This window comes from Phacochoerus africanus, chromosome 14, assembly GCF_016906955.1.
Source record: "Phacochoerus africanus isolate WHEZ1 chromosome 14, ROS_Pafr_v1, whole genome shotgun sequence".
In the NCBI taxonomy this organism is placed as follows: Eukaryota; Metazoa; Chordata; class Mammalia; order Artiodactyla; family Suidae; genus Phacochoerus; species Phacochoerus africanus.
The window spans coordinates 46,912,568-46,919,630 of NC_062557.1; positions in this window are offsets into that span (position 1 = coordinate 46,912,568).

Genomic DNA, 7,063 nt, shown 5'->3' on the forward strand with positions numbered 1-7,063 from the left:
GAATATCCAACCTTCGCCTTTTTTGGTCATGGCTGTGAAAGCCATCCTAGTCCAGCGTTTTAAAAGACTCTTCATCCTCTGTTCCCCTTGCACTGGCAGCTGCTGTGTCCCTAGCATCCAGGGCTAAACCTGCAGACACTGAGGAAAGCACTTCCTCCCTCCCCAGGGGTGCGGGCGGGGCCGCCTGTTAGGAAGAATACGGTCTGTTTCCTCTGAATGCGGTCTGTTTCCTCTGAATGCGAATGAGGATTGCCAAAGGCTTCCTTCCCCCAAAATGTCTTTAGGTGTGGTGTCTAATAGCCGCACGACTGATTTCAACTGGCCATTCCTCAGCAGGGACAAAATTCTGGCCTGCACTCCTTTTCTCCCCCCCTTGACCATCAATGCTCAAAAACCTCTAAGCGAGCTTATTTTGGGACAGGCAGTCCCGACAGGGAAGCCCAACGTTCACCAGCTATTTGAGTTACCTCACAGTTGCCTTTCAGAGGAGTTTAGGCCTTTCCCAAGGCCAGCAGAATCCCTGTACTCAGCTGAGAAGTACCCACCTGGCTCTTTCAGTCCCCTTTGGGGATGTGCATACAGAGAACGCTGGGCGATGGGGTGATATAAAGGAAAAGCAGTGTCAGGAGCAAATGCTATGACTTAATCTGAGCGCTCTAGTGGCCTGTGCTCAGCAAATCAAATGGAATCTGCCCCATCGCCTTGCCTCCTCCTGTTTGCGGTAATTTTTCAACAAGTGAGAAATCAAAAACAGCTTCTCAACAAAATTCCCCCTTACTTCTGGGGCCCAGAAAAGGATGAACCAAGTGGGCCGCTGCTCTCAGGGGTTCCAGATGAAAGAGTGGAGAGAAGCTCCAACCTCTCCTGCTCCTCTGCTTTGTGCTGATGGAGAGGGAAGGCCCTTCTCAGGCAGAGGGAAGCACGCCAGCTGCTGGAGAGGGCATTCCACAGAATTCTTCACAGACCCTGAAAGCGCTTTCGCAGGCAAATGGCAAAGTAGCCAGTGTAGTGTAAAGAGAACAGCCTCGTGCCCACGCCCTCCTGGATCCCTGGCTCTGCTCTCAACAGATCCCAAGTGTTGGGATCTCAGCTGACCAGCTGGCTCCGTCTGACCAGCTGGCTCCGTCTCAGAGGAGGTGCTGATGGGCCTCAAAGTCTCAGTTGGTTTAGCGCTGGGCCTTAGTGACAGCTACCGTCTGGCATGCAAATAACATCTGATGATGTGGCGGGGGCGGGGGGCTGAGAGATCTAGGCCACTCAGTGCTATTGGGTGGGGAGGGAACTGTTTAATGCCTCCTGGGTGGTTAAGATAGCTCACTGGATCAAAAATCCCTATTAAATAGGAATGATTAGCTCTGTTTATAGATGTGGATCTGGAGGCAAAGGACGAGCCCAAGGCTGCGAGGCTCTTGAGGGGTGGAGCCAGGCTTTGGTGTCAGCCGTCCCCTTTGCACTACAGCAGCCGTTTTCAAATGTATGAGACCCAGCTTTACAAGGGGCCCTCTCTCTCCACAAACAGAAAAAGCATTTTAATATATTGGGTGAGTTCAAACAGCTCTCAAAGCAAATCATTGAGAACATTGCAACTAACTCAGTAAATAGCATTTTAAAGCTAAGGTTATAGATGGCAATTTATATGCATCAACCCCAGCACCTGGTTTGTTTCTGTGTTTTTCTTTGGTTACACAGAGAAATCTTTATTTAATTCAGCTAAGGATTTGCAAACAGTATCAGTTTTGTTTTAAGCAGCCCTTCTTCCAGTCCCAGATGTGACAAGGATTCTTTATGCTGAGGTCTCATGGATGTCAACAGCCCTGGCAGCACAAATTAACACACCAAAGAGCTGTAATATCTTACATTTGTGCCAGTTTTTAGAATAGGCTTAAAATATGCATTCTTTTTTTTTTTTCTTATCTTTTTTAGGGCTGCAGTGCAGCACATGGAATTGCCCAAGCTAGGGGTCCACTCACAGCTACAGCTGCCAGCCTACACCGCAGCCACAGCAACTCGGGATCCAAGGCGGGATCCAACCCCAGAGGCTCCTGGGACCAGAAGCGATGGGTCCCAGCTGTGCCACCTCGTGCCCGCCTTCTGCCCAGGGCTTCGGGGATCCGTGTGGGCCTTTGCTGTGTGCTCTGGCCAAGGCCCAGCTCTCGAGTTGGGAGGTCCTGAATTGGAGCATCAGCATCGGGTGCTCTGTGGGTTTTTTTTTGGAGCTTTGATCAAATTCCCTCATTTGACATTTGGGAAGCCGAGGCTCAAAAGTTCCAGTCCCAAGCTTGCCCCCCGCTGTGAAAGGAGACAGGCAAAATCTCAGCCACCCTGAACAGTCCCCCTTCCCACTCGCCGCCGGCCTACCCTGGGGTCTCCCGGCCACACGTACCCTAACCCTCGTTTCTCGGAGCGTTTCCCCTCTTCCTCTCTGCCTGCAGATGTGAGCAGGGCCTTCCACGCTCTCCTCCATCCCGCCGCCCCCTCCCCGGGCAGGCCAGGTGCTGCTTCTCTTGCTGCCTCTGTGACCATTTCAAACAAGAGGTTACCGTCGCCACCTCCATCCCCCATAGGCATTCCCTCTTGTTTCGCATCCATCTCAACGACCTTCCAGAAACTTCTCTGGAAGTTTGATCCTCTTGCCGAACGTTTATTCTCTTTGCTCTCTGCGTTCATTTGCCTGAGTCCCTTCCCTCCCCCAGGAATTCTCCCCTCACTCCTTCAATGCCTTGCTTTCCCAGCTCCCATACTTCTTGGTTTCTGTCACTGACTCTTCTTTCCTTCTTCTATTTTTTTTTTTGGAGGGGGGAGTCTTTTTGCCATTTCTTGAGCCGCTTCTGCGGAATATGGAGATTCCCAGGCTAGGGGTCGAATGGGAGCTGCAGCTTCCGGCCTACACCAGAGCCACAGCAACGCCAGATCCAAGCCATGTCTGCGACCTACACCACAGCTCACGGCAACGCCAGATCCTTAACCCACTGAGCAAGGCCAGGGATCGAACCTGCAACCTCATGGTTCCTAGTCGGATTCGTTAACCACTGAGCCACGACGGGAACTCCTCTTCTTTCCTTCTGAACTTGACCACCGGCAGGCCCCAAGGTCAGCCCCCCCTGGGGTTTTCCCTCCGGACTTCTTCAGAGAAGCTCTCTGCCCATCACAGCATCACCATCAGCTGTGCCTTCTGAGCGCTCTCAGCTTTTGAGCGCGTGCCCTCCCCCTCAGCCGACCCCAGTCCACTTGCATGTCCCGTCCTGAGCTGCCGTGGAGCATCTCTGGGTAAGCTCAGCTCCCTTCCCGAAAGTCCCCATGTCTCCAGGGCACACCTGCCTTTCCCAGTTCCTCGGCCTCCCGGCCTTAAGAGTCAGGCATCCTTGACAACTCTCTTTGTCAACCAACGTGGTTGGTTAATCCTAAACACTCTTTCTAGTGATTATACAAACCACAGTCACGGAAACAGGAGGAAATGTAACTTGTCCCAGCAAGAAGCCTCGCAGTCCCAGTCAGGCCTGGGAGGTGGGCCTCCTGCAGGAGGAAGCCCTTCTCTGTGGCCTCCTGGCTGGGCCCACCGAGTTCCTCTTTGCTCTGAGGGGTTCTGCAAAGGAGCTGGCTTAAGGCTCCCTCCCCCGCGCCTCCTCTTCCTCATGACTGCTAACGCCGATGGTTCTGGGCATTTCTGCACTGCTGTTTCTATTTGCTTTACCTTATAAAATATTGCAATAATGATACTCATTTTTAAACTACAATATGAGTATATTCATTTAATAAGTTTAAACAATATGGAAGTCTATCCAAAGTTCCACTCTCCTGCCAGACTATGTGTCTATACAGTGAGGAAAGGGCATTTAGCAAACAAAATTAATATTGAGTACATTTCTTTTTTTTTCCTTTTCTTTCTTTCTTTCTTTCTTTTTTTTTTTTTTTGTCTTTTTAGGGCTGCACCTGCAGCATATGGAAGTTGCCAGACTAGGAGTCAAATCGGAGCTGCAGCTGCCAGTCTACACCACAGCCACAGCAATGCCACATCCAAGCCCCGTCTGTGACCTACACCAGAGCTCATAGCAATACTGGATCCTTAACTCACTGAGCGAGGCCAGGGATCGAACCCATGTCCCCATGAATAGTAGTCAGGTTCACTGCTGAGCCCACAACGGAACTCCACATATTTTTAAACAATAAATCTTGGACATCCTTTTCATCAGTATTATAGAGCCATGCATTCTTTTTAAGGCTGCATCATATTTTTCTTCTTTCTTTTAATGGCTGCACCTGCAGCATATGGATGTTCCTGGGCCAGGGATTGAATGGAAGCTGCTGCTGCAACCTATGCTGCAGCTGCAGCAGCACCAGATCCTTTATCCATTGTGTGCCACAGCATAAACTCCCTGCATGGTGTTTTATAATTCAGCTATGCTTATACGTCATCATTTACTTGCCCAGTTTCCTATCAGTATACAGATAGGTTTCTACTTTTTGGCAGTTAGAAATACATCACCAGTGAAAACTTTTCTGTAAATATCTTTGCTCACTTGTGCTCTCCGTCTTGTAGGCTACTCCCAAAATCATTCAGTTCTCATTTAAAAGATTAAAGGGCATGCACATCAGGAGTTCCCATTAGAGCTCAGCAGAAACGAATCTCATGAGCATCCATGAGGACACAGGTTCGATCCCTGGCCTTGCTCAGTGGGTAAAGGATCTGGCATTGCCATGAGCTGTGGTGTAGGTCACAGATGCAGCTCAGATCCCGTGTTGCTGTGGCTCTGGCATAGGCCAACTAGACCTAATTAGGCCAGTGGCTACAGCTCTGATTCGACTGCTAGTCTGGGAACCTCCACATGCCTCAGGTGCGGCCCTAAAAAGACACACACAATCACAAAAGGGCATGCACATTAGAAACGTTGCCAGCTCTTGCCAAAATGCCCTTGACAAAGACTGTTTTGCAGCACACGCCCGTCGGCCATGCATATGCCTGTACCCTCCTCGCCACCCTCGATGTTTTTTCCTGCTCCTTGATCTACAGGATGTAGTTGCAGTTCTATCTGTAGAAACCCAGTTAACAAAAGTTCCCCTTTGGTTTTCATTGCACAAAACCCACTGTGACCCAACCAGTGCTGTGTCTTGCTGCAAGAAAACTTTCTAATTGAGTAAAAGACATACAGCTTCCCTCCCGGCCAGGGCTCCTGGAGGACACGCTTTGTTCGTTTGCTCATGAAAGCAGCAGTCATCCTTTGTGTATGTGGAGAGGTGAGAGCTGGATATTCAGTTGAGCATCCTTCCTAGTCGTTGTCTGCGCCTCCCCAGCACTCCATCCGCAGGCAGGCCTCCCTGTACGCACTGCCCTCCAGCTCGAATTCCTAGTTTCCAAACACCTGTAGAGACTTTGTGACTCTATAATAGAGAAGAAGGTCTTGAAAGCCAAGACTTGTTGGAATGGCATCTGTTTCGGTTTCATTCCTTATTCTAACAGTGGACCTTTACATTTTAAGAGCCAAGTTCTGGAGGACTTGGCATACAGTCCACACCATTATCATAGGGACAGTGCATCTGGACACAAACTTTTTTTTTTTTTTTTCCATAAAAAAGGGGAAGGCGTTCCTGTCGTGGCTCAGTGGAAAAGAATCCAGCTAGTAACCACGAGGATGCGGGTTCGATCACTGGCCTCGCTCAGTGGGTCAAGGATCTGGCATTGCCGTGAGCTGTGTGTGTTGCAGATGCAGCATGGATCCCGCATTGCTGTGGCTGTGGCTATGGTGTAGGCCAGCAGCTACAGCTCCAATTCAATCCCTGGCCTGGGAACGTCCATGTGCCATGGGTGCAGCCGTAAAAAGCAAAAAGAAAAAATAAGGGGGGGGGCGGGATTCTGACCAGCAGATAGGAAAGGAAAAACTGGAGGGAATATGACTTGGTTTAAAGACTGGAAGGTCACTGAGAAGAAATCCAGAACCCCACCACTCTGGGCTGAGCCCCAGTATAAGAGCAAACTCCATAAATTTGAGGGAAATCTTGATCTAAAAGCTGTTGTCTGGGAGTTCCTGTAGTGGCTCAGTAGGTTAGGAACCAGATTAGTATCCATGAGGATGTGGGGTGTTTGGCCAGGAGGATGCTAAGGGTCTCCTCTTCGGGGGTAAGCAGAGGCCGTCAGAGCTCCCAGCCTTTGCCGTGCTCCTCCTTCCGCCTGAAATAGCGGCCCTTCCCTCCTTTGCCTGCCGACTCCTTGTTGGATGCTCTCATGTCTGCACGGGTGTCACTCCTTCTAGGAGACTCTCCCCAAGCTTCACACCGTCTCTCCATCAGGCCCGTGAAGCTCCCTTTGTGCTCCCACACTCTGCCTCGCACAGTGTAGGTCCTTGGTGGGTGCTGGTGGAATGAACGGGTCTAGTGGGATAGCACAGACAACCCCCCAAACTCTAACCCAAAGCAGATTTTGGTGAGACCTGTCAGCCTTGGGAGTAGAGTGAAATGAGTTCTGGCGAACAAGGCCGAGATGTCTGCTGACCACCTTTCAACCAGCAGCACAAAGCCTGGGTTCCCTCATGTCCGTGTGAGATGGAAGGCGTGGCTGAGCTGCTATTAAGCGCTCTATCACAAGCCTGTGGAACGGGTAAGCTCCTGTCTTGGAGCTTGTAAGATGATGATGTCTGACATTCTAGAAATCTCTGCTGTTAGCCCAGCCTGCTAACAACAGAGGGTCCTTTCTCAGGTGGCAGACAGACTTGATGCTAAAAAGTCACCCTGGAAGTGGCAGAGTCTACCTTTCAGTCTTTGAAAAGCAAGCTGATGAGATGGGAGTCAGGTGATGTTTGATGCGTCTGGTGGGACAGGGGTCCCAGCTGGGACGGAAATTGAGTATCCCCATCATCCTCAGGTCGAGAGGCCCTCTTTGCAAGAGTGATTTGGGGGCGTCTTAGACAAATCTAAAGAGAGGGGACAAGAAGGGTAAGCCTTGCTCAGGGGAGAGGGATTTGGAATTCAGAGCATTTTTTATTTTGCTTGCTTGTTTTACTATTTGTCTCCTGGCACAGCCCTGCAGGGTTCAAGTTGAATCCAGGGTGGGCGGCAGGCACAGAGGAAGCCA